We start from the raw sequence: 8,469 nt of genomic DNA on the forward strand, positions 1-8,469 counted from the left end.
TAAATGAAAGCTTTCCAGGATAGAGCAATCTTGGATGTAAGTCCTTGCATTTCATGACTTGGAATACCACTTTCAGCCCCTTCTTGCCTGTAAGGTCTCTTTGAGATTTCAGCTGACAGTCTGATTGGGAACTCCTTTGTAGGTGACTGTCCCCTTATCTCTTGCTGCTTCTAGGATTCTCTCCTTCATTTTCATCTTGGCTAATGTAATTATGATGTGCCTTGGTGTGTCCCTCCTTGGGTTCACCTTCTCTGGGACTCTGACCTTCCTGGACTTCCTGGAAGTCTATTTCCTTTGCCAGATTGGGGAAGTTCTCCTTTATTATTTGTTCAAATAAGTGTTCCGCTTGTCGCACTTCTTCTTCCCCTTCTGGTACCCCTATAATTCAGATGCTGGAACGTTTAAAGATGTCCTGGAGGTTCCTAAGCCTCTCCTCATTTTTTTGAATTCTTGTTTCTTCCTTCTTTTCTGTTTGGTCATTTTCTTCCTTCTGGTCCACTCCCTTGATTTGAGTCCCAGTTTCCTCTCCATCACTATTGGTTTCCTGTGCATTTCCCTTCATTTCACTTAGTTTAGCCTTTGTTTGTTCCTCTAATTTGTGACTAAAATAGACCAGTTCTGTGAGCATCCTGATCACCAGTGTTTTGAACTGTGTATCTGATAGGTTGGCTATGTATTGGTCACTTAAAAGTATTGGCTCTGGGCCTTTGATTTGTTCTTCTGATTGAGCCATTTTCGGTCAGGTCACGCCTGGTATGTATGAGTGGCGGAGCCTTAGGTGTTCACCAGGTCGGGGCAACCCATGTTGCTGGGTTGTGACACTGTATGTGGGGGCAGGGTCAGAGAAGGAGCCATGGCGCTTGTTCCATGCTCTCGGTCTTCTCTGCTGCTTCCCACAAGCCAGCACCTTTTCAATCGGTCCTTTTAGGCTTTATTTTCTGTCACTGGGGCCCTGAGTTGTGCGGTCTATCTTGCTGACCATTTTTGCCTAGTTTATCTGCATGTGAATGTGTGACTGTGGCCAGCCCCACGTCACCTGAACTCTTGGGTCTGGCTGCCACTGACTCTGCCCCTCTTATGGATCTAGTTAAATGGTTGTCGGACTTCCGTGCAGTTCAATTTTCTGTCTGTTCTGGTTGTGTTTTTGTTTCTAAATCTTTGTTATCCGTAATTTTGGTTGTGTGAGGAGGCACAGTATTTCCACCTACGCCTCCATCTTGGCTGGAAGTGATAATCACACTTTTTTAAAAAAAACCTCACCTTGAAGGATGCTAACAAACCCAACTCATTATTTTGAAAACTGACCAATTCATTATTTTTTAAAAGATTTTATTTATTTATTTTCTTAGAGAGGGGAGGGAGAGAAACATTGATGTGCAAGAGATACATCAATCTGTTGCCTCTCACACAACTGGGCCCACAACCCAGGCATGTGTCCTGACCGGGAATCAAACCAGCAACCTTTCAGTTCACAGGCCAGTGATCAATCCCCTGAGCCATACCAGCCAGGGCCTCACTCATTATTTTGAAAACTGGTAAATCAAGGGAAAGAAATGAGGACTTATTCTGTCTTTCTTCTCTGATGGTATCTCAACATAATCAAAATTAGATTAAGGGAAGATTCACCTGATACACGAAGAAGGAATCATTGAAACAGAATGTCACCAATTTTACAATGTTTAATGAATTAGAGGTCGAGGTAATGAATGGCATGCAACATGACAAAAGGAGAGACAACATGAGAGTGTGTGCTTTCAGACAGAAATATAAATGCCACCCAGACGAAGTAGTCTTGCCAAAAAATGGAACTGATTTTGATCACGTTGTTAGATCTATAGATTGTAAGAGAGCCCAGCATATATTTCATTACTACAAGCTTTATCATACAGATTAGATCTTAAGTGTTAATTTAACAGAAGAGGAATATACAAAGTGACATAACTGCGGATGCAATCAGCAAAATCTCACAAAGAGAAGGGAATGAATACTAAAAGTGACTTGGTCACATCAGCCAGTTGTAATATATGGATTTCATTTGTATCTTGATCCAAACAAACAGTAAAACGATATGAGAAATTTGAACATGACTGAGTATTTTATTTATTATCATTATTTTTAAAGTGTTTTTCATCTTTTAAATAAAAGATTTTATTTATTTATTTTTAGAGAGAGGGAAAGGGTAGGAGAAAGAGAGGGAGAGAAACATCAATGTGTGCTTGCCTCTCATGCACCCCCCACTGGGGACCTGGCCCTCAATCCAGGCATGTGCACTAGACTGGGAATTGAACCAGTGAACCCTGGTTCACAGGCCGGCACTCAATCCACTGAGCCACACCAGCCAGGGCTATTTTTTTAATCCATTAATTATTTCTAGGAGTTTCTTAAAATGTTTTATTTATTTTTTAGAAAGACGGGAAGGGAGGGAGAAAAAGGTGGAAACATTGATGTGAGAGAGAAATGTTGATCAGTTGCTCTTGTGTGCTCCCAACTGGGGGCCTGGACCACAGCCCAGGCATGTGCCTTGACCAGGAATTGAACCAGCAACCTTTCAGTTCACAGGCCAGTGCTCAGCTCATGAGCTACACCAGCCAGGGCATGACTGAGTATTTTATTGTGTTGAGAAATTACTGTTAAAATTATTACACATGATGACAGTATTGTGACTATGATCTTTAAAAAGTATCCTTATATGTTTGAAGTCCGTTCTGAAATATTTATGAATGAAATAATGAAGTACCAAATGAATCTATTGGGAGCAGGAAGTGGGTGGGGTAGAGATGACACAAGGCTGGCCCTGAGTTGACAGTGGTTGAAGCTGGGTGCTGGGCAGAGGATGGGGTCTAAGACTAGACTATTCTCTCTACTTTGACATATGTTTGAAATTTTCCTCAAGAAAATTAAAAAACAGTGTGTATGAGGGAAGAGAGAGGATGTGTAAAACTAGTTGCTAGGATATGCAGACATTATCTCTGGAAGGCCAACGGAGTTGGTAACAATGTTGACGTCTGGGATGAGGAATTGGGAGGAGAGAGACAGGTGAAAGAGGGAGCCTTTTCACCAAATCCTCTTTTATATCTGTTAAGCATACGAATGTCTAAACTATAAAAATAAAATGGATTTACTGCTAAGTCCAGACTGCTTGAAGCAGAAGCAGAAAGAAGGGTGATGCATAGATCCAAGGAGCAGAAAAAGATGCTTTTGGACCGAGAAGAGGAGAAAGACAAGTGACCGCAGCAGTGATTTGGGGGTCTGGAACTGAGGGCTCCACCTAGAGCTGGATGGAAGATGGTGGACAGGGATCTGCTGGGTGGTGCATCTCAGCAAAAACACACGGTAGAATCTTCCATCACCATTTCACAGGGGAGGAAGCAAAGGCTCACGGAGGTAAAGTGACTTGCAAACCTCAGAGCTAAGATTGAACACAGGCCTCCTGGAGCCCTGAGCAGAACATAGAAGCAGCAGATCCATGGCAACTCATGTGGAACAGTGACAGAGGGACACTTGGGCACCGTGCAAAACTACAGGACCACAGCACAGCCATGGAGAGAAAGGGGCAGGTGTCCCAGGGACAATAAGGTTTGGGATGAACATGAGCTCGAGAAAACTAAGAAGGCGATATATTTGCATACCTGCATTTGTGGCCTGTATTATAGTAATGGGCCCTGGAATCAATCCAGCCTAGGAGTCCACCCCTCTGTGACTCCACTTCCTAGTCTGTAACCGGATTAACAAGGATCTACATTAACATCACTGAGAAAATTCAAAGATACAGTATATATAAAATATTTAGCCCTGGCTGGCATGATTCAGTGGATTGAGTGGCAGCCTGCAAACGGAAAGCTCACCTGTTCAATTCCCTGTCAGGGCACATGCCTGGGTTGCGGGCCAGGTCCCCAGTTGGGAGTGAATAGGAGGCAACCAGTCAATGTTTCTCTCACACATCAGTGTTTCTGTCCTTCTCTTTCTCCTTCCCTTCTCCTCTCTCTGAAAATAAATAAATAAAATCTTAAAAATATATATTTAGCACAGTAGATGAAAATGTGAGTATGAAGAGGGACATATTTTAGATAGGAAGGTGCTAGAGAGGACGTCTCTGAAAAGGGCATTTATGTCGAAGTTTGAAGAATAGAGAGTCGCCAGGGAATGAGTGGAGTATTAGTTAGGTGGGATGCTGTAAATGTAAACAATAACATAAACGAAACCACATTAAAATGGAGCCGGAGCTACCCTGCCAGAGGAACTGCCCTGCATGTCTTATACCTGAAACCTTGGAATGTTAAATAAACAGGGCAAAAGGCCCTGGCCAGGTAGCTCAACTGGTTAGAGCATTGTCCTGACATGCCAAGATTGCAGGTTCAATCTTCGGTCAGAAGCAACCAATGAATAGCATAAATAAGTGGAGCAGCAAATCAATGTTTCTCTCTCTCACTTTCTCAAATCAATAAATTTTTTTAAAAGCAGCAAAATAACCTTTGGACTGGGCCTAAGGTAACACTTTCGCAAAGAACCGTTTGCAAAGATAACAAGGAAGTGCTAATTATGACTATTGGACTGATGACTACCCAACTGAAAATTTAAAACCTTGTTTAGAATTAGCATCACTGTGTTAGCTTATTTGCACCAACAGAAATACCTCCCTTCTATAGATGTAATTGTTCCCCTTCCCTTTCTCATAAATACTCTATTGGCTTTGTTTCCTAGTGGGAACACTATTTGGGCTTCTGCCTCAATTAATGATTCTAGAATAGTTATTCTTATTGAACTCAAATAAATGCTTGTTGCCTCTCACTTTGAAAAGTCCTTTTAAGTTAACATAACAAAGGTCAAAACAACAGAGGGTAAAATGTGACAGAAGTTTACTTTTCTCCTATTTAATCACCTCAGTCCAGGGCCTGTTAACGCAGTTCCTTGGGGTCAGAGATCCAGATTGTTACCTCATAGTCCAAAATGGCTGGTTCATCACCTGCGTCACACAAACAATCTAGCCAGGAGGGAAAAAAATGAAGTGCATGCTTCTTTCCTTTAAGGCCATGACTCAGAAGTCAGGCACATCACATGGCTCACATTCCATTAGCCATATTTTAATCAAGTGAGAAATGCGGTTTTCCTCTAAGTATGCTTAATTCAACTACAGGAATTTAGCACTAGAGAAATAAGAGGTGAAGGGGTGTTACGGGACAGTTACCAATCTCTGCCACAATCAATGGAAGACCATCCCAGGCAAAGGGAACCGTGTGTGCACACAAAGACTCTCAGAGAAAATGATACTAAAGCTGGGTATTAAAGCTTGATTAGGAGTGAGCTAGTCAAAGGGGACAGCCTGGGTAGAAGCATGGAGACCAGAGAGATGCCAGTTTCTGGGGACACGAAGCCCAGGGTGGCTAAAGAATTAAGAGCAGGAAGAGAAGTCTCTGGAAAGGGTACAGCTACACCAACCTTCTACGTCACTAAATATCAGGGAAGTTAAGAAACTTGGCCAGAGTCACAGTCTAATTCTGGGATGTTGGTCGAAGTCAGGACTCAGCTGGTGAAGCCAGGACCCCAAGCCAGGTTTACAGGGTGCTTACAGATTAAAGTTATTATTACTCAGTAGGATTTTTGTTTGTTTTAACTTTTTTCTCTGCATTAAATCACACCCCCGACTCCCTGGACACATTGCCCAGGCATCAATGTTTTGATCGCTCGTTTGTCTGTTTGTTTTTAAGCTCCCTGGATAATTCATATGCAGGCAGGATTGAGAATAACTGGGTGTGACGACCTTCCTCTACCCCCAAGTATGTTGTGGTGACCTTAAATTCCTCATTCCTACTGTCTAGGTGGGTGCTATTTTACCCTATGAGGAATGCTGCGTGCCTAAGCAGAAGGAGGCCTGGGTGATTTATTCCCATATCTCTGCATCCCACGTGCAAGAAAAAGAGCTAAGAGTATTCTCCCTCTGCTTTTTTTCCTCCTCTAGGACTCCCACAGTGGGAGAAACAGGAGTCCGGCTTGGCGGGAGGCGGGCAGGGGGTGTGTCGGCGGACAGCTGCTGGGGCTGCCTCCCCCCCCCCCCCCCCCCCCCCCCCCCCCCCCCGACCGCCCNTCCCCCCCCCCCCCACTCCCCGCCAGCGAGCTCCAATCCTGACTCCCAGAGTGGTCCAGCTCCTACTCCCATCCAACCCTCAGGCAGCAACGGCTGGCGCAGTGCAGATGGAGCCCTGCCCTCCGCCACCCCCTCCTCCTCCTCCGCTGGGCCGACCAGCAGACCGCCCCCCCCCCCCCGCCCCCCACGGCAGGCGGGTGGGAGGGGAGCGGAGGAGGAGACGCCGGAGGAACGAACAATGAATGGAACTGGCTCCTGCCTGCTGGGTGCCTGAGTGTGAATTCTGCATCCAAAGGAACGCAGTTGGCCCCAAGGGCATTTCTCTCCTGGAGTCCCCTTTCCGCCATCCAGAAGAGGCTGCCTTCGTTTCAGGCGAGATGGGACTCGCACTCCAAAGGTGAAGTTTAACGGGCTGCAGTCTGCTTCTTCAGGAGCTGGTGGCTCCTGTGCTTGCCGCCCCTTCTCACTCACCCAGGGACCCCGTCTGTGGGTCTTTGTGCCCACATTACACTATAAACCCAAGATGATTGTGTGGAGCAGAATGTCCTCCTGGCTTTGGGAGTGATTGGGGGTAAGAGAAACTTCGCATTCAGCGTTACAGAGCTCCCTTAAACAGTTGGCAGTCACTCAGTTCCGTGTTAACTATGAGTCTTTTGGTTACAACTGAGTGAAACCCATCTGAGACCTCCTAAACTAAAAAAGGAAGTGATTGATTCCGATAGTTGAAAAGTCCATGGGGGGAGATTTCAGGTCTGGCTGGATCCATCACCTATGTGAGGCTTGGCGTCTTTCCTCTCCAGTCTCTTCTCTCTTTTTTGTGTCTCTAACTAACCTCCTCCTCCTCCCTCTCCCTCCTCCCCTCCAATCCCTCCACCCCTTCTACCCACTAGATGCTAATTGCTCACATACACCCCAGTTGTGACAACCCTAAATGTATCTAAGCATTGCCAAAATGCGTGTGTGAATCACCCCTCCCTCCCCCCTTATTTCAGAACCACTAGCCTAAAGGAAGAAACATTTACCTGGGAGACAATTATGGGTTGAGTCAGGGAGGAAAGGGAGTTGATGGGTTCTGAATCTAGATTTCTGGGAAGATAAGATTCCTACTGTCACATTTTTTAGCTGATTTGGAGAAGCCTTTGTGAAATCATCTCTTATAGTCCCTGAAGCTTTCTGGATCTCTGTCATTGGTTTTTGATTGTTTAATAGTTTAATGCTGTGAGAAAAAGAGCATTTGAGAAGTTAAAGGATGGAGCCCTGGCTGGTGTAGCTCAGTGGATTGAGCACAGGCCTGCGGAACCAGAGGATCGCTGTTTGATTCCCAGTCAGGGCACATGCCTGGGTTGCAGGCCAGTTCCCAGCAGGGGATGCACGAAAGGCAACCATACATTGAAGTTTCTCTCCCTCTCTCCTTCCCCTCTAAAGATAAATAAATAAAATCTTTTTTAAAAAAGAAGTTAAAGGATGGTATAAAAATGACGAGGTATTTTTCAAGGTCAAGTAAGCCAGTCTCGGGAGCTGGGTTTGATTGTCACATCTGCATCAAATTAGTGGCTTTTAAAGATGCATTAAATAGTCCCTTTGATCTAATAATTGCCTTTTCTGGGGTGATTGCCCTTCCCTTTGCTTTTGGAACTAAAAGCCACTATTAACTTCTCCAGCGTGAAGAAAAATGTGATTCTCTCAGAGCTGATGTGTAAGACATTATATTCACCCAGACTTTGTTCTAACTTGACCATTTTCTTCCTGGAGTTTGGAGGATAACATCTGGCTCTCCTTCTGAACTTAGTTTCTTCATCTGAGAGCAAGAACGCCTATATTCTGTTTCCCTTTTCACCCATGTGTTTGGAAACAAGCAAACATAAGTGCAGTTACTATTAAATGCATTGACTACCTTTGTCAGTGGCTCCTGGTGCAACTACTCTGTCTTCCTTTCCAGTGCTTAGAGGCAACTCTGGTAGGCAGTTAGAAGTGAGACCAAGAACAGAATATCACCAGGGTGGAAAAGACATGGGTGCCTAGCCCCCTGGGTAACTTTTCTCCTGGGGCTGTGGCTTGTCACTAGTGGTTTGGCAGAACCCTTGGAGTAGGGACAAGAGGCCGACGAGTATCCTCATGCAACTCCCATGCAGGCCCTTGCATGACCACCCCTTTAAGCATTAACCCCTATGGAGGGCATCTGGACCTCAGCTGTGTTTCAGCTCCAGGCCCCCAAACGCAGCAAAACCAGACAGAAGACAGACGGTGCCATTGTTACGGAACAGGGGTCCAAGGGGGGGGGCAATTCTTGGCCCACAGAGAGATGCCAAAAACTGCTACAGAACAACAGGGGCCCCTCCCAAGGATGGTATACTAATACCTACTGGGCTCGTCTGTCCGTCGCCAAT

Source organism: Sturnira hondurensis, unplaced genomic scaffold, assembly GCF_014824575.4.
Source record: "Sturnira hondurensis isolate 20B ecotype Veracruz unplaced genomic scaffold, ASM1482457v3 Scaffold0018337, whole genome shotgun sequence".
In the NCBI taxonomy this organism is placed as follows: domain Eukaryota; kingdom Metazoa; phylum Chordata; class Mammalia; order Chiroptera; family Phyllostomidae; genus Sturnira; species Sturnira hondurensis.